Source organism: Pezoporus wallicus, unplaced genomic scaffold (genome assembly GCF_028554395.1).
Source record: "Pezoporus wallicus isolate ANWC-B61680 ecotype Strahan unplaced genomic scaffold, APGP_CSIRO_Pwel_v1 contig_7842, whole genome shotgun sequence".
Classification (NCBI taxonomy): domain Eukaryota; kingdom Metazoa; phylum Chordata; class Aves; order Psittaciformes; family Psittacidae; genus Pezoporus; species Pezoporus wallicus.
Genome location: NW_026638766.1, coordinates 1 through 19113, shown reverse-complemented (window position 1 = coordinate 19113; position 19113 = coordinate 1). Strand labels below are relative to the sequence as shown.

The window sequence follows — 19113 nt, the reverse complement described above, 5'->3', positions numbered from 1 at the left end:
GCCTTTCCATAAGCTGCTGCTTGCGTAGGGAAGCACTGGCAGTCCTTGCCGAGGTGTCTGGTTTGTGCTTCAATTACACTAGGAAAAAAAAAAAAATCCTAATTTTTCTTTCACTTCAGAAATAAGATAAAAATTAGGCATACTTCAGGGGATCTGTGTCGCTGTCGTATGCTGTGTTGCACTGTGTCCTGTTGTGTTTTGGAAATGCCATTAGAGAATCCATATAAAACTAGCGAAATGCAGCTGTTAAACCTATTTCTCTTGCGACTGTGAATTTCAAGTAAGTCGTGGGCCCTGACTGACTGAAGACATGAGACTTAACAAGAAGAACAGAGGGCTATAGACAGGTTTTGAAGCAAAGAGCTAAGTGATCATGGGCTTTTCTTTCCTCTGGGGCTTTTACTGGTATACGTCTGGACCACAGGGACTGATTTTGTGCATTTGAGCAAGACCTCAAGTAATCCCAAGAAAAAATAACTTTGTAGACTCTGAAATGGCAGCTGGGAAGTGAAAGTGATCGGAGCTGCAGTATATGTCCTTAGAAGAACTGGCTCCAAGCACATCCTCCACATTGTTGAGTTTAACTGAGTGGTTGAAGGCTGACTCTTGAAAAATGTCTCCTAAAGCAGACTCTTAACTAAGGCTAGAGAATTTGCTGACTTTTTTGTGCAAATATCTGTGCCTTTCAAATTTTCTTTATTTGTGGCCCACAGGATTCTTGGGATTTATGCATGGAGATAATATATGTATGAAGAGGGTTTGACTATGTGACTCTTGAGCTAAGCATTCCAGATTTTTACCTGTGTGCATTATCTGAATGTAGTCCAAATAAGTAGTAGCAGTTAGATCTAGAAGGAAGCTTAAATGTTTTAAAGTATATTAAGACTCTAGGATGAAATATGAGCTATAGCCAAAGAACAAGAACTTTAAAATAGTTAAGTTGTTCTGCTTTAATCAAAGCGATTTTGTTTTAAAAGATCCAACCTTGACTGATAGACTTTAATGATTTATGGTCTTGACTTGATTAATGAAACTCTCGCCTCTTAAATAACAGAGGCTGATGCTTATACAAGGTGTCTAGCACTTTGCAGGCTTCAATTTCTGATCATTCTTTGGCACTACCATAATGAAAATGATGGATGGTTACACAGAAGTATTTTCAACATGATATTTCACTTTCTTAACTACAAAAAGCATTATTAAAGTATGCTTCTTGGACTTTATTATTATGTTTTAATAAGCATATAGACTTGCATTTTTGTTTTGTAAGCTTTTCATACTACTATTTTGTATCTCCAAATGCAAATGATGCACAATGACACTACCAGAAAAAATGTCAATAGCTAAAAGTTCTGCTATCCAGTGTCCTCTGCAAAGTTGACCTAAGTAATATAGCCTGAATTCTGTTACCCTGACTACTGTGATAATGGGCTTCCCCTGTAACAATAAAACTATTGATTGCAAATAAATTTGCTAAAATCAGAATTGGAGGCACAGGGATAAAAAGTTTGATTAGATCTTTAAAAGGTGGTGAACACCTTCAGCCTTTTGCAAAGATGCAGTTTAAACTTAAGCAAACAGAACATTACTTGTTCTTGTAGTGTAGCAGTGGCTACTCTTCAGTCTGACAACTTTAGTTGGGGATGGCTTTGGAAGCTCTTGAAAGCATGTTACATAATGAATATCTAAAATGTGTTTATGCCAACTACTGCATTCCTTTGCGCAGGTGGGGTAGTCCTCAGGTTGTCTGCATGAATGTGACTAGCTGTGTAAGAAGTCACTGAGCTGCCTGGTGCATTCCAGTGTGGGGAATGCTGTGGGCTGTGAGTATGAAGTGGAACAGTGCTTCCACGTGTGTCTGCATATGCAGCAATTCTAGTCACAGGAGCCTTGAGGAACCCTCAAAGTACTGTAAACGTACCTTGGTAGGGCTTAAAACATCAGTACAGAACTGTGAGGAAGTCCCGGAAAGTGAATGCTCTGGAGTGAATGAGTTTAATTTTACCACTTGTAATAGTTTTATTGAAGTTTATCTTTGGAATACCTGAAAGAATACTCAAGTGTAAGGAAATGAAGGGATAGATTCAATAACCAAATCCTATTACAAATTTCCTAGCACAAAATGTCAACAGTGATTCTTAGAAAACTGTTTAAAAGGTTTCTTCCTAATTAACTGGTGAACTGGCTGTAGAAATACTTTTACATATAGTTGTAAATCTGACACAAAAGTTGAAGGAAATGTACAACAGCAGTATTTTGACCTGAAGATACTTGTGATCAAAGGTCTTGGACATGATTCTTAACTTCTCTTTGTGTAAATAAGCTTGAGAATTGTGAGAAACCCAATGCATTCAAAAGACAACAGCTATGAAGCACTAGCTGTGGCAGAAGCTGTCCCCGCATCTCAGGTTTTTCCTTAAGGAGTAGGGCCTTTTGTGAACAAAACCAGGCCAGCACCATCAGAGGTGTCAAGTGTGGTTGTACTACGCCAGAGATCTCTGGGGTCATAAAGTGAATGCATCATGTTACTATTTTTTTTAGTATCCTTTTCTTTCCTTTTTTTTTTTTTTTTAAATACATCTACCTTAAAATACAGTGGTTAATAAAGGAAACATTGATGACATTTGTTAAAGAAACTGGCATACTGAATTGAATGAAGATCAGTTTCTCATCCATTGTCCAGGATAAAAGTGGAGTATTGCTCTGGTGATTGTAACCTGTGGCTGACAAATTTCATGACCTAAAGCCCGTGTCTTTGCACATTTCATCGTACTTTGTCCAGGTGATTTTTTTTTTTAAGCTATACAAAGTTCTAGCATTCACAATATGATGAAAAAATGAATTTTAGCATATCTAGGTGGTGCATGAAGGGGGTGTGTGTGTGCTTAAACTCGTTACTTTGTTTGATACCTCTTAAGACTTCTATTACAGAAGATGGTGAATAATACCACTTCTGGGTGATATCACAAAACTCTTTCACTCCTTTCCCAGTTTTTCCCAGTTTGCCCTCTTTCTGGTTGAAGTAGCTGAGTCTGTTTTGTACAGCAGGTGATCTGTATCTTGTATCCTTTTTATATATCTTTTGTCTTACTGCTCTCTCATTTCTCAGAGGTAGAGGCCTGCACTGTACACCATATTCAAGACGGAGGAATGATGTGGATTAATTGTAATTTCGCCCCCTCCCACCATGTTTGTTTGTATTTTTTTGTTTGTTTTTTAAGCTGTATTTCCAAACCATCTACCTGGCTTTTGAACTATGATTTTTGAACTATGATTAATCTAATAATTATCAGGACCTTCTTTGGGTCATAACAGTTTTCTCAGAGACCATTATACAGAATCACAGAATAGTTAGGGTTGGAAAGGACCTTCAAATCATCCAGTTCCAACCTCCCTGCCGTGGGCAGGGACACCTCACACTAGACCATGTCGCTCAAGGCTCTGTCCAGCCTGGCCCTGAACACTGCCAAGGATGTTTGGAACGATAATCCACATCCCATGTGCCTGTTTGGGGTTTTTCTGCATTATCCACACTGAAAATCATCTGCGGCCTTACAGTCTGTTCCCACAATATTTTTGGCTGCAACAACTCTGTCGGGGCATATTTTTAATTACACCGAAGGACATCATTGTTAGAAATCTCTGCCACCTAACTGTTCACCTGGCTTTTTCAAATCCTCCATAGGTGTGGTTTCTAGGGCTAAGCAGGAATCAATGCATGAGTCTTCTGTCAGTTTTTGCCTATGAACTGACCATTTATTCCAGTTCCTTCAGCCTTTTAATAAATTGCTTCTCTGGGGAGAACTGTTCCTGTTCTCCCATGCCTTTTGCGAGGCCCTATACTGGGTGGTTTCTGGAAATCAAAACAGAATACATACGTAAGATGAGTTTCTCATGTCCATGTGCTCATTGATTATTCCAAATAATTCTGAAGGATTTGTCAGGCATGAATTTCCTTTACAAAAACTCTGCTGATGTTTTATCTAAATTTAGTACTTACTCTTGTACCTGCTAATTCTTCTAGCTAGATTCTACTAGTATGCTTCTACTGGCATGCCTGGAATGGACACAGGATTTATAAGCCTGAAGCTAGCTGAAACCTTTTAAAAAAATTTTAGGTATGGTATCATCCAGTCCCCTGGTACCAAGGGAGAGCAGCACAGCTATTACGCTTGCTATTTAATCCTTAAGTTGAGCATTTGAAGGGATACCATCAATGTGGAAGGGAATAACAGCATGGGCTGATGACTTGTTATTCATTTTGATGGCTTAATCCCTTCTGTAATCTATCCTACAGACACTATAGTTTAAAATACTCTAACACAACTCCTATAAAAGAAATGAAATGGCCTGCAGTGACAGGACAAGGGGGAATGGCTTTAACCTGCCAGAGGGGAGATTGAGATGAGCTCTTAGGCAGAAGTTCTTCCCTGGGAAGGTGGTGAGGTGCTGGCACAAGGTGATGGCTGCCCCATCCCTGGCAGTATTCGAGGTCAGGTTGGATGAGCTTGGAGCAACCTGCTGTAGTGGAAGGTGTCCCTGCCCGTGGCAGGGGTTGGAACTGGATGAGCTTTAAGGTCTCTTCCAACCCAGACCAGTCTGGGATTCTAAATGGGGTGTTCTGGGATGGGGAGGTGGCTCCTAAGTCTGCAGCTGCAGTTTTGTTAAATGTAGATTATAATTTATGGAACTATAATGTGGAAGGTACCATCTTCTGTTGCAGGACATAGTAGGGGTCAGGATGAGCATGATCTCTACTTTTGCACCTGAAGTTTCTTTGCATACTGAGCAAGTGGCTGGCACATAAGGAGTTGCCTTTCTCAGGGTGCAGAATAGCTTGGCACTTTTCGAGAATGCTTGCAGGGCACTTCGTTGTCCCTAGAGCCTTGGGGGACTATAGAGGGATGCTTATAGGTTACATCTGTATAGAATTCCTCTACTGTGTAGGCATGTAGCAGAACCTGGAGCGTATGTGATGAGAGAAGATGGTGTGTATCTGTGGGAGGCAGGGTGCATGTGTGCGTCACCAGCAGTGTGGTACTGCTATGTACTGTATAAGTGAGTGAGACTACGTGCCTAGAAAGCCTCATCTTGCAAGAGCTGAGACATCTGTGTATTCTCCTAGGTGAAGAACATCCAAGTGACCAGAGTTATAGAAGAGGCAAAGAGGAGAAAGAAGCTTCTGAACTGTCAACTTCTACCGGAAGTGCCACAGAGCTGTGGTGAGTCGCAGGCCCCTGGTGTACTGTTGCCCCACTCTCTCTTCTGTGTCCTGGTCCCTCCCTGCCCATCCCCTGGGACTCTGTCTTTCCCACGCTGCCATGATTTTTTTCCTCCCCTGTACTTCTCCTGTCTATTCTTGTGTCTTGCTCCCTCTTCCCACCCCCTCCCGCCTTTTTTTTTTCCATCCTCTTTCTTTGTCCTGAGCCCATAGCTGTTTTTTTTTCCATCTCTTTGTCTTTATCTGCATCTTTCTTCCTCTTCCTTCTCCCCCTGCCCCCAGTTTCAGTTTCTCTGGCCTGTTCCCTGGCATTCTTTTCCTCTCTGTGCCTGTACATTCTGCTCTGTGTCCCTGCCTTCCTACCTCTCTCCCTTGCTCCTTCTCTCTATCTTGCTTCCTGTCACCGTTTTTTATTTATTCTGTATCTCATTGCCCCTGACCTCCTTTGTGTTAATCTCTTATTCTCTCTGTCCCTCCCTGCTGTTCCCTGCCCCCTTTTTTTCATCCTCCATCCTCCATTAGGAGGGCTCCTAATACCTTTCTCTCTTCATCTCCATCCTGCTGCCACCCTGATTTTATTTTCTATGCCCTGTGCCCTGTCACTCTGTCTCTTTTCATCTGTCCCTTTTTCTTCCCCATATGTGTCCAGATCCCTCTGGATTTGGAGAAAACTCCAGGAACAAACTTGCCAACAAAGTTTTCAAGTTGACAAGCAGGTATTGTTTATTGCGGTGCCGGGAGACACGGGGGATAGCTCCTCCTAACGTGTGTCCCCGTATTGCTACACAAGCTGTCCTTATATAGTCTCTGGGCATACATACATATACATGAGGCTACATATGGATTACATTATTTTCCAGGAAGTTCCCCCCATGCGTACAGAATTGTGGTGGTGGCCTCTGAGGGTCGTTTACTTCTTCCAGCAATCTTCATCACTTCTGGCAGCCTCTGAAGCACACGCAGTAGATGCTTATACCAGCTTAATCGGTTTGTTAGCACCACAGGCATAAGAATCCTCCTGTCCTTCTACTTACCAGTTAGTTTAACTGCAGCCCATCCTGGACACCTGGCATTCCCAGATACTCCTTAGCCTTGCATCCTGTTCTTCTAGCCTGTTTTTCTTACATTCATTTTGTACTAAAGTTATAGGGCCTAAAGCTATGCCAACTACAATGGTTTATCTTGTACAAGAATTCTCAGTATGTTCTCTAGCTTTACTCTGCTTTTTTTTTTTCTGTGTATCATGCACCTCAGTAATTTTCTATTGCTACTGTTACAAAGCCATCAAACTTAACATTACTTAAAACTGATTCTAAAGGTTTATATATTTCATTTTGTAATTTTGTGCCCCGCCTTGTCTCAGCAGCTGTGCTGTGATGTGCAGGCACCCTGAGCCCTTCTAAGCAGTGCTCCTGGTACATGACCAGTGAGGTGTCCTGCAATGTCCATTTGCTGGTGACTGTGAGAGCAGTGATGCTGGTCAAGGAAGCACTCCTGCCACTCCTCAATGCATTTCCCTAGAGTTGAGCTTCCTCTGCCCCCAGCGGCATGGCTGAGGAGGCTGCAATAGTGAGGTGAAACGCTCATCTGCTGTGCAGCCCTGCAGCAGTTCCTCTGGCAATGGTTTTGGGTTTTTTGTTTGAATTACTTCCCAGTGCCTGATAGCTCACTGGGCAAAGCCCGCTGATCTTCCTTGGCCAACAGGCTGTGCACATTTCTTGGATGGGACCTACTGGGGGGGTTTAAAGCATCCTGAGGTCTTCTTTCTGCCTTCTAGACCACTGCTGCTGCTGGAGCCGGTGTGGGTACTGCCGCCTGAATGGGCCCACAGTCCCATTCACAGAGCAGAGAGTGCTGTGGTTTCCGGACAGTTTTGTGATTGTTATAACAGGTTTTCAGTCTGAATCATAGTAATTCTCTCATGTTACATGCTTCTATTCCACAAGCAATGCTGAGAATACATGGCACTGTGCCCCTGTACCTGGTGACGTTGTGACTGATCTGTGGTTGCAGTACCCTGAACTGCTGTCTTGGGCAAGTGCATTTCCCCTTCCCACTTTCCAGGTTGTCTTAAAGCAGCTTCGGAAGTGATTCTGCATTGTCTCTCTGTGCATTACAAACCAGCCTTTGAGATTAATTTCTTGTTATTAGAGTATACTCAACATAGAGCTTGGTTTAAATGCTTCTCTTGTGTTTTCAGGGACTGATTTTGCCTTTCTTAGGCTGCTTGTTGCTGGAAGCTTATAAATCAGTTACTGACTTAGTATGCCCAGCTCGCTGATCCCCAACCACTGTCATTTTCATGTCATGGTCCTTGTTAGTATTTGAGTTTTCCAAGTCACCCAGCTCCTGGGTTGTGATAGTTTCAGCACTGTACAGAAAACACTTCACTTTGCATCATCCTCAGATGTTGTCCACACATTCCTATTGTCTCTATCAAGGCAATCACTAGCAGTATTAACCATGAGCAGGCAAAATGAAGCCTGAAGGGAGCTCAAAACATCTCTTTGGTGTGATGCTTCCCATGCGCAGCTTGGTGCTGTGGTCACCTGACCCGGGCAGCTGTGTCTCCCATGAGCCTGGTGAGGCTTCAAGGCGGGGACAAATCATGTTACCAGGCACAAACCAGCTGGTTGGGATCATCAGGTTCACCAGGATATGTCAGAGCAACTCAACACCAGCTACGAGTAGGCCAAGCTAGGATGAAGGGTTAGCTGCAGAGGCCTTGCGGGTCTCCTGGTGTGGCTGTTGGGTCTCTGTGTGATTCCTGGACAGCACTGGGTCAGGATCCTCATGCTTTTCTCCACCTCGGCTCTGTACCAGCTACCCTCTAGGCTCTTGCAGCTCCTTCTGGCCCCTTTCTTCCATCCAGTTGCAGGTTTTATCACCTCTGCCTTGGAGCAGTGTTGTTCACTTGGTGTTGTCCCCTACCCCAGCAGTTCTCAGCCTGTCTCAGCCCTGGGAGCGCTGTCACCGTGTGGCACAGTGCAGGTGACGTGTGCTGTTTTCTCCCTTCCTTGCTGGCAGCTCTCCATCAGGGTGGTTTGGGGGCACTACTGGGAACCAGTGCCTGTCCGAAGAGCAGGGGCTCTGTTTGGTGGTCTTTGCCCCCTGACCCTCTTTTGTCTGCCTTATTTAAAAGCCTTGTTGCTGGTGTGAGATTTCCTGTGCCAATTCCTTTAAAATTCTGGACTTTCTGGGTTCTTCATCCTTACTGAAAGCTGTGACAAAGCAATAGGGTGGTTTTCAGGCCATACCTGGACAAGTTTGCTGGTTTTAGCAGCAGCAGCAGTACTAGGTGATCTCACTTCTTTGCTTGTAATTTATAGGTAGTTTTTCATGTCTAAGGGAAGAAGTTGCTGAGACCTGTTTGATCTTTGTCCTTCTTGATCTCTAAGATTTAACTGTGTTTCGTACAGTCCTTTTTCCTTCCCTTGTAAGCTCTGCCTGATGTCCTGCTTGAGGTTGTTTCTCAGTCAAAGAAAGCCCTTCTTGTGAGGTTTTCCTGTGCTCCTGGTATGGTTTGCTAATAGACGGGTTTGGTGGGCTTCCTGCCTCCTTTTTCTTTGGGGGAAGATCTTGGCCTTGTCCGCCTTGCAGGGCTTTCTGTACTCTAGCCCTCTCCATACTCCCACAGCATCAACACAGTGAAATAATGCCTCATGCCAGCCCCTGCCTTTTCTGCTTAGAAGGGCCAAAACTGCTGAATCTGGTGGCTGCTCACATAGAAGCAAAAATCTGGATTACTTTCCTTGTGTGCTGTTTTTGCATCTTATTTATGTCCCCCCTGCTCCCCACAGCCTAAGTTTTTACTGCAGCATCAATTTTCTCATCTAAAGTTTAGGTCATTGCCAGCATCTTTTACTTCCAAGGGACAGAGAGATACTGTCTTGCTGAAGCATTAGCAGAATGCAGTGGTCCAGCCCTGCTTGCTGGAGCTCTGCTCCCTCCTATTGTGAACGAGGCTCTTGTGCAAGGAAATCAGAAAGATGTGTGGATCGCAGTGTCGCTGTCCTCATGGTTTGCTATTCCAGTGCTGTGCGATGCCTGCCAGTTTGTTGCGGGCCAGGGTCCATGGTTTGTTGTGGCAAAGGTGCTGTTCCATTTACTGGGAGCGCTCACAGAGCTGAGGTTTTGTTCTGACTGAAGACAGGTGTCAGAAACCCACCATTAACATCATTATAACTTGGCATGTAAAGCAGACAATCATGTTTGTCCCAGGTAGTGTTTGCATCTTCAGGTAATTGAGAAGTTGGTTGCTCATCTTAGGCTACTTACAGTGTAACCCAGTTGTAAGGCAGCTTTTCTATCATGTTAGCTAAGCCTCTTTTGGCGATCTCTGATCTAAGTTTAGCATTAATAATAGAGGACTCTGATGTATAATGGTGATGAATGAATATTTATTTATAGATATAATACTATGAAATAGCTTTATTATCACTTGCTAAAAGTGCTTCCTTTTTTGTTTTCCTAGCAGTCAGTGCAAACAACAAAAACCATTACTTCATGATGACTGGGACTGTGAAGTCAACAAATTTCTAGTTTACAAGGAGAAAAGAAACACTCTAATTTTTTTAATGTAGAACAATAACAGTGGGAGGCCTCAGTTTGCTTCCTACAAGATAAAAACGCTCACTCCATACAGCTGTATACGCAGCAAGCTTGGCTATGTGTAGAAATGCGAACTCTAAATGCTTTAGCACGTTTGTACTGGTTTGGGCATCGACAGGGAGTAACGGGGCGGCTTGTGTGGTGCTTAGCTGCTGGCTGGGCTGACAGCATGGAAGCTGTTTAGTTTATTTGATAGAGTGCCTTGTCTGTGATCCTTCCTGGATTTGAAAACTCTGTGCTTGGGGAAGAAGAAATTGCTCTGAAAGTCTCCAGTTATAAACCAGTAGCAAATGGTATCTCAACAGCAGTTTTTCTGTGCCATCCTATGAGGCCTATCCAGGAGGCCACAGACACAAACACATTACCGTTTTGTATTTCAGAGCAGACAGCTTCATTGGAGCTCATTGGAAACTGGAGAAGGTGCCCCACGTCAACAGGCAGAAACCAGGAACGTGACAGGAGTTGCAGAACAGGTTAAGTTGTTTCCTTTCTGGGTTAACAGTAGGAGAGCAGGTTGATATGGCTCAACCTTCATCTCTCTTCAAAGTAATGAACATTTTCATGGTCATCTGTTTGGGATAGGCATTCATTGTAACCAATGAGATGCAGAAGCCCAGAAGGGGATCCTACAGGAAAGAGCATTTTTGAAGGCCCTCTGTGCTGTTTGTGAAAGCAGAAGATGTCTTTGACCACCTCTTGCCTGGACACATAAGTGATGCATATCATGAGCATTGACAGCACACCATAAAGGAGAACCGGCTAAGAGGGACCCTAAGCCTTTTGCTTTCCAAGGGTAGTTAAGAGCAGTGTGTTTGCTGACAGCTACGAGGGCGACAACGCTCACGCACCGCCTTAAGCAATGGATGATTTTTAAGTTCAGGCCCAATTTGTGTCCGGTTTCTTTCGCTCTCTTTGAAAAGAGACTTTAAAAGGCAGAATGAGGACCAAGCAGTGTGTGCTGTGATTAAGTTGGTGACTTGTGCTCTGCTTGAAGTGAAAGACCATTAATGTCAGAGCGTTAAATAACCCGTTGAAGAAAACAGGGACAGAAGTGATCAACCGAGTGACCTGAATGGTTTCATCCATTTCTCTGCTGAGCTTCCATCATGCTGGGTCCTGTACCAGGGTATTGACACAAAGCAGTCAGATCTAATGTTCAGGTGAGGAGTGTTTTCTGTGATGGGAGTGGTTGTTTCCTATGTTGTTTGGCTGGTGTCTAGACAGTGGCTTCAGCGTGTGGCCTGCAGACACTAGAAGGCGACAGGACACTTTTAGGGGAACTGTTTGTAAGCTGTCACCAAGAAAGTTAGTTGTCTGTAGGTTTAAATGAGCACAATATGGATTTGCATTCCCTGCAAGAATATTTTAGGTGTTGACAAGTCAGAAGAGGCTCAGAGTCAAGGCCCATGAAGCCAAAGGAGATACAGCTATCACATGCATTTCAACAACTCTCTTAATGTTTCCCATGCTGACTCCATGGGGCACTTCCTTCTAGTGCCCAAGATTTCCATTTGTGGCTTAACTGTTTTGAGCTGCTCTGCTGTCACTTCCCTGTGGGGTTGGAGGATACATGGTGCATAGTCAGCAAGCACAGGTATTATAGAGGAGATTTGTAATCGGAAAGCCAGCCGTGTACATCGATGCGTGGTCCGGGATCCAGCTAGGAAGATCAGATCTGCCCAGATTTATGTCTGATAGGCACAAGGAAAAATTCTGTTCTGGGGTCTACAGTGCTTTGCAGGGCTCTGTTTTTCCATGCAGTAATGGCTTTATTTATACCCACAATGGTTTTAGTCTGACAAATGCCAGGGTGTTGCCACAAGTTGATACAAGTGTTAATGGGCGGGAATGGGGCAATAGTTTCAGGCCACTGTCTTTACTCCATGCACAACAATAGCTGTGTCCTGGTAATAGCTGCAAGCTTTGAAATGATGCAGGCTGGCAGGAAGCTACCAGTGTATGGTTTGGTGTGAGCAGCACAGATGTATTAGGTTTGACATTGTAGTGCATGGGTTTTTTTCTTTGTTTTAAGTGACCCTCTGTATAGCAGCACCAGAAGTGGATTTGTGTACTGCTGTGTGGGTGCTCAGTTTCCTGTGTTTAATTGCATGTTATGTACCAATAAGTGCATGGTGGAAACAGTGGCCTTAGCATCTATTCTCCATCCCACATGGCTCTTCCTCTCGAAGCTGCGGTACAATGATCTAAGACCATAGTCAAAGCTGGAGTCAAGTCACTGAGGACAGAAGGACAAAATTCAAGTTAATATCAGACCCTTTGGAGAGGGTTGCCCCTTTTTAGCAGGTACACCTGCACCTACGATCATTGCAAGTACTGTAGAAGGTCCCATTTCCTCTGCCTCAGAACTTCAGCAGCGCTGGTGGCTCTTAACACCTACACTGCAACACCTTGTTTATGTCGTGACTTGATCTGGTGGCTGGGATGGCGGGCTAGATGAGCTTTGTAGGCCCTTTCCAACACAGACTATTCTCTGACTCTGTGGTCTCTCCAGAAAGAAAGAGCGACAGTTAGCCCAGTAGCACTGAAGATGTCTTATCCTGATGTTGCAGAGATGGTTTTTTTGCAGGGGTTGCTGTTTTTCATCTCCCTTGCCTCCCTCCTTCCACCCTGCACTTTCCTTTAGCAAGTGTGTGTCTGCAAGGGATGGATTTGATCTGTTTTTTTCACTGCTGGTTTTGGGCGGTAGAAGGGCTTCATGGAACTCCTTGGTCACAAAGTAGTAGCATACATTCTCCAGGCAGCAGTTAGATGTGGCAACACACCTTGTCACGGGGGAGATGTTCTTCATAACGTGGAACATGAAACAGGTAGCTCCAACGCTATCTGCTATGAACCTGGCAAGTAACCCAAAGAAGACTGGCAGAACACATACTAGAAATACAGTCAGGTTTGCATAAAGAATGTGAACAGCTTTCTGGATTGGTTTCTCCTCTGGTGAATTGGTGTTCAGGCATCTCTTAAGGCTCCTGATCGCTTCTGTGGAGCAAAAAGTCAAGGTTGCCAATGGAAGAATAAAGATGAAGAGCATGGAAAGCAGGCTCAGAGCAGCAGGCACGGTGGAATCCTTCTGGAAGCACAGGGTGGACTGGCTCTGCCGAATCTGTGCAGTGGCACCGATTATCCCAGAAACCCACAGAAGCCCACAGAGAAGGGCTGCCTTTGATGGAGACCCGAAGGCCCTGGCTTTCAAGGGGTGTTTTATGGCAATGTATCGGTCAGTGGAGATAAATGTAATTGCGTAGGTACTCACTAAGATGTTGATGAAATACGTTGTCTCTGTAAACTGGCAAAGTACATCCCGGGCTGACTTATTCCAGAGCAAATAAGCCCTGAAGGGAAGGTGCAGATGACAAAGCAGTCTGTAAAGACTAAGTTGATTACATACACCCTTGTTTCTGTCCACTTCTTTATCTTGCAGAAGAGCACCCAGAGGGCAAGGGCATTAAATTGAGTTCCAGAAGAGAAAATGACCTTATACAGAGCAAGTTCAAAGAGACAGAAGCGGTGATAAAGTTCTGGACTTGTGATACTGCAGTTGCTGGACACATTCATTGTCCTGTTGTGCAGAAATTGTGTGATGTTCTGAGACCTGAAATAGGAAAAGACATGGTAAGACTTTCCTCCTGCCTCTTGATAGATGCATATCCCATAGAAAATAAGGTATTTAAGTACCTATTTACTTTGCCCATCACAAATGTGCATTTGAGTCTACAAAGCTGGCCGCCTCAGTCAGCCTCTAACTGGGATGCATCCTTTGTCACGCTTTGTGTACATTTACTCAGTTTAGGAGTAAATATTTCCAAGTACGCTTCCAATAGGACACGGCAGACAGTCTGTATTAAATAGTGGCATCTTGAATGGAGGGGCGGAATAGCAGTGAGAAGAGCCCCTATAGACAGTGAGGGCATCCTGTGACAGTGGGATTCCTTAGGCCAGACTGTGCAAATGAGGTAAGGTTACCCTTAGCTTGGTTATGAGCTAGGCAGGGATTGCAGCAACCAAACCTAAAGCCCAGCACAACCCATGAGCAAAAGCTCTTCTAGCAGGTCTGCTGGCTTGGGAGACAGAGGAGCGGTGTGAAGGCCTGGAGGGGCATAGCAGATGTCACTTGGTGGACATGCTCGTGCTCTGGCTCTAACTGGGCAGGTTTCTGAGCCTTCGGGCTGCCTTGCAAACCTGGAGCTCCTGCTCAAAGCTGAGGAAGAGAGATGAATCCGAGTTCCTGCATCCCAAAGGCATGCTTGAAACTCTGAGTGAGTGAGGCATGTAGCCGTCCACTCCTTGTGAGGGCAATGGGGGTTGCAAGGATTAACCTGATTGTAAGCCCATGCATTCCAGGAGAGAGTTCCATTCTGTGGATGTAAAGCAGACAGACACGCCTGAAAGAGGGAACACCAGTGCAAAACAAGGAACTTGCCATTAAGGGCTGCATGAGATGGCTCCTGCTCAAGGCAGGCATTCTGCCACCCTGCCAAGTCTGTCAGATGTAAGTAGTAGCTACTGAGTCTGTGTCACACTGGCTGCAGGATGTTCTGCAAGAAAACTGGTTATGGGAAGAGTGTGAGTTCATGGGCTGATGAAAATCAGCTTTTGTCAGAGCCTATCCTGTGCACAGTGGCTCTATGTGGCCTGCAGAAGGAACAGTTCTCTGAACTGGTGATTCTGTGTATACGTCACTGAATTTCTGCTTGCACCTAAATGCACTTTGGAAGGAATTTAACCTCTGAATTTGAAGTATGTTTTTTTGCCATTCCTACAGGAGACTGAAATGGTGAAACCCTACAGCTTTCAGAGATTTAGGAAGGAACACCATGACCGAACAGGCTTGGTTAAGCAGTTATTTGCCTCTCCAAGCAACTCAGACCTCCTTGTGGTCAGTTGCTGAGAGCACTTGCTGCAAAATCAGACTTCAGCGACCGATAAACACACAAATAACTCAATTGCTGGGGGATATGTAAGTGTCTTAGGCACTCACAGGCACTAACGTGGGTCGTGCACAGAGCTCTCTCCAGTTCTTGTGTGCTCAGCTCTGGGTTTCCCAACAGGGGCTTGCTGCTCGCTGCCTGCACCCTGGAAGGAAGCTGTTTGCTGTCACCTGAGGAAAACCTCTCTGCACTACAGTAAGTAGCAGTAGGGAAATAGCTTACATCAAAGGCTGAAGCTGCCGCATTGTTATGCTCATTAACTGCATCAGGCAGACGTCTTTGCTGGCGTGGCTGATGCCCAGATTGCTTTCATCAGCTCTGGTCTGCAAGGCCAGCAGCAGCCTCTGTGCTGGAGTACAAGGCAGGCAAACCGGGCTGGTGTGCTCTGCTGCATGAAAGGGCTGTGGCTGACACCACCCTTAGAGCTGGAGATGTGGCCCGAATGCAGTTCCCAGCATCGGGGCTCAGAAGTGCTCCAGGCAGATCAGAGACTGGTGGGAGGAGGGAGGAAATGAGCAGAGAGTTTTAAAGCAGGCCATGTAGCACAGATGGGGTATGGCTGAGCACAAAATATCTTTAAAAAGATGCAGTCTGACAAGCTAGCATATCCTGTGGCTGCTGGAAATGCTTTACGGTGGGGTAGATAAGGTGGCTGCAGCATCAGAGGAGCTAGGCAGCAGCGTGCAGCTGTGAGAAAAGGATGGAGATGGCTGTAAAACAGCATCTTGCTGCTGCTGGAGGACCAGGAACAGTCTGGGCCTCAATGGATGAGGTCAACAGTACTGTGGTGTGTGTCCTGCATTCCCCCATCATAGACTGGGGAGAACTGGGCAGTAGCCATCCCCCTCCATGGAAGGCCAATTTTTGCCCATTTCTATCCCATTTTAAGTCTTTTTTGGCTATTTCTAAAATATTTATGGCCCTTTCTATTCTATTTTTGCCAAGTTCTTACCAGTTTTAAGCCTTTTTTGGCTATTTCTAATCCATTCTTGCCCATTTGTACCCCATTTTAAGCATTTTTTACTCTTTCTAAACAATTTATGACCATTTCTATCTTATTTTTGTCCATTTCTTACAAGTTTTAAGCCATTTTTGGCTATTTCTGAACTATTTGTGGCCATTTCTAGCTTGTTTAAAGCTTTTCTTAGCTATTTCTAAACTGGTTTGAGCTATTTCTAACCCTTTTTTGCCCAATTCTAACAGTTTTTAAGCCATTTTGGCTGATTCCGAACCACTTTTGTCCAGTTCTTACCAATTTCTTGCCATTTCTAACTCATCTTTGCCCTTTCCAACTCATTTTTGCCCTTTCCTACCTCGGTTTAACACATTTTTGCCCATTGCTAACGTATTTTCTCCTGTTGCTAACCCTTTTCAAGTCTTTTTTGGCTATTTCTAAACAATTTATGGCCGATTCTGTCTTATTTTTGCCCATTTCTTACCTGTTTTAAGCCTTTTTTGCCATTTTTGCCCTTTGGTAACCCATTTTAACTCCTTTGTGCCTATTTCTAAAAAAAAATTTATGGCCATTTCTAGCCTGTTTCATGTTTTTCTTAGCTGTTTCTAAACTGGTTTGGGCTATTTCTAACCCTTTTTTGCCCAGATCTAATTCTTTTAAAACCATTTTGGCCATTTCCAAACCCTTTTTGTCCAGTTCTTGCCAATTTCTTGCCATTTCTAACCCATTCTTGCCTTTTCCTGTCTTGGTTGCTGTTTTTCATCCCTCTTGCCTACCTCCTTCCACCCCGCTCTTTTCCTTTAGCAAGTTTGGGTCTGCAAGGGATGGATTTATCCACCCTCTGCTTTCACCAATTGGTCTGTAATTTGCCTGTAGTTATCCTCCCCATTTCTGCATTTTATAGAATCATGGAACGGTTCATGTTGGAAGGGACCTTAAAGCTCATCCACATCCAACCCCTGCCATGGGTGGGCGGAGACAACGTCACACTAGAGCAGCTTGCTCCAAGCCCCTGTGTCCAACCTGGCCTTGAACACTGCCAGGGATGGGGCAGCCACAGCTTCTCTGGGCACCCTGTGCCAGCGCCTCAGCACCCTCATAGGGAAGAGCTTCTGCCTAAGAGCTCATCTCAGTCCCCCCTCTGTCAGGTTAAAGCCATTCCCCCTTGGCCTGTCCCTACAGGCCCTTGTCCAAAGCCCCTCTCCAGGTTTCTTGTAGCCCCTTTAGGCACTGGAGCTGCTCTAAGGTCTCCCCTTAAGGAGCCTTCTCTTCTCCAGGCTGAACAAGCCCATCTCCCTCTGCCTGGCTCCACAGCAGAGGTGCTCCAGCCCTTGCAGCACCTCCATGGTTTCCTCTGGCTCACTTGAGCAGCTCCACATCCCTCTTGAGTTGGGGCTCAAGATCTGGATGCAGGACTTTGTTTCCTCTTACACTGGCATGAATGCGGAGTGACACTTTAACAGCTGGACAGATCTAGATCCTCCTGTAGAAATACCCGGGGCCAGTAAATCAGAGCAGAAGCACATCCTCTGCTTGAACAAGGAAGAGGTTGTTTTGTTCAACTTGTTTACGTGCTTAATTCAAGAAGTTTTTTCCCTTCCAGTCAATTACATTCGTGGGATCGAAAACGTTGTCACAGGAAATCTCAGCTTGATTTGCTTTCCTGGTTTGAGATCATTGCGTTGCTTTTTCCTAAACAGCAATTGCTTTGCTTGCAGGCTGTTTTGCAGCAGCTCTAGGGGGAATTCCCACTATTTTTCTAATCGTGCTGTTGGATGTTGTAACAACGCAGGTCCCCGGTTTCCTCTTGACATTTGGGTACTACCAGCAGAGTTTACAGCTCTTGGTGTTGTCTTTGTTGAATTAGTACCCATGCAGTCTCTCCAACCCAATGGGAGTCCACCACAGAACTCACAGTGTGTTGTCCTTGTTTACGATGCCTTCTGTCTAGGCGATGTAGGCGACTTGACAAAGCTTTGCCGTCCTGATCTGCCGGTGTGGGCAGAGACTCGTGGGGCAGTTTCAGGGCTAAGAGCTGATTTTCCTGAGAGGGATCCCAGCTCTGCAGCAGAGGAGCTGCACTGCTGAGGAGAAGGCAAGGGCTGGAGGGAGAGGGGGAGAACCAGGAACTGCAGGTCAGCCCTGTTATTTTTCTGTAATGAGGGGGGTAAAGCACTGGCACAGGTTGCCCAGAGAGGTGGTGGATGCACCATCCCTGGAGACATTCAAGGCCAGGCTGGATGTGGTTCTGAGCACCCTGATCTAGTTGAAGATGTCCCTGCTCATTGCAGGAGAGGCTGGACTAGAAGACCTTTAAAGGTTCCTTCCCACCAAAACCGTTCTGTGATCCTATGGTTAGAACCCCAGGGAATGCAGGCGTTTCCCTACAGCTGTTGAGGGTCTCTTTAAAACCTCAAAGCCACAATTATCCTTCTTTCTTATGGAAGGGCTTCTCGTCCTCACACTCTTTGGTGTGTCCGGTGGGATTGTGCCCTTGGTGAAGCTCCTCTTTGGTACCTTGAGCTAAAGTGCTTTGCTGCCACGAGGTTAAATTCAACTGGGGGAACATATTTTAATGCAGCCAGGGAGGGGAAACTCCCTGGAGGCTTATTTGAAATACTGAACATGTCTGTTCAGCATGTGGTTCACAGTAAACGTTTGCTACCGCCAGTACCAGTACCAACACGAGTAAGACCCAGCTCTGGGCATACTCACTTTTATTTCAGCCTGTTTGACCTGGTCACTTACCAGCATAGCAAGTATCGCATCGTGAAAGAAAAGCTCCTCTGGTGCAGCTGATGGACCCCTGAGGCCAGCAGGAGGCCTGAGGCTGCTTTTCCCTTTACCGACAAGAAAAATGGCACTTGAACCACAGCAGGATGTAGAGCTTTCGTGTACATAACCCCAAATGTATCTACCTTTCCCAGCCTGCCAGGCATGGGGCGTTAGTGCAGGTTTCTAGTTCACTAAAGGTATTACTTGGTAAACGTTTGACAGTGACAAGACTTCAGCTGTACCATAGCTGATGGGGGGCTTACAGACCAGAACACACACAGCCTGTTCCACAGATGGGCTTTCCCGGCAGCCCCGGGCCCCACTCGCAGGGACAGAGATGTGTATTTAGCCCCTGATCTCAAGAAGATGCCATGACAGGGCGGTGCCTGCAGGCAGACAGCGCATTTCCAAGGGACCCCTCTCTACTGCTGCCTTTGCCACACCCTGGTGATCACAGAGCCCTGCAGGTGATGCATGCTGCCCAGCATGCAGCGTGCTGATGAACCCAGCCGTACAGGTTCAAGGTCCTTGGATGCTGCAGTGAAGCACGGCAAAGTGGCACGGGAGGAAGAGGTAAGGCCACTGGGGATGTGAATGGAAAACTC

At 45.4% G+C, this 19113-nt stretch overlaps 1 pseudogene; it reads right to left on the bottom strand.

The window, feature by feature from the left end:
* Positions 1 to 12472: 12472 nt before the first annotated feature.
* LOC130600811 (G-protein coupled receptor 35-like) lies at positions 12473 to 13405 on the bottom strand (annotated as a pseudogene).
* Positions 13406 to 19113: the final 5708 nt, after the last annotated feature.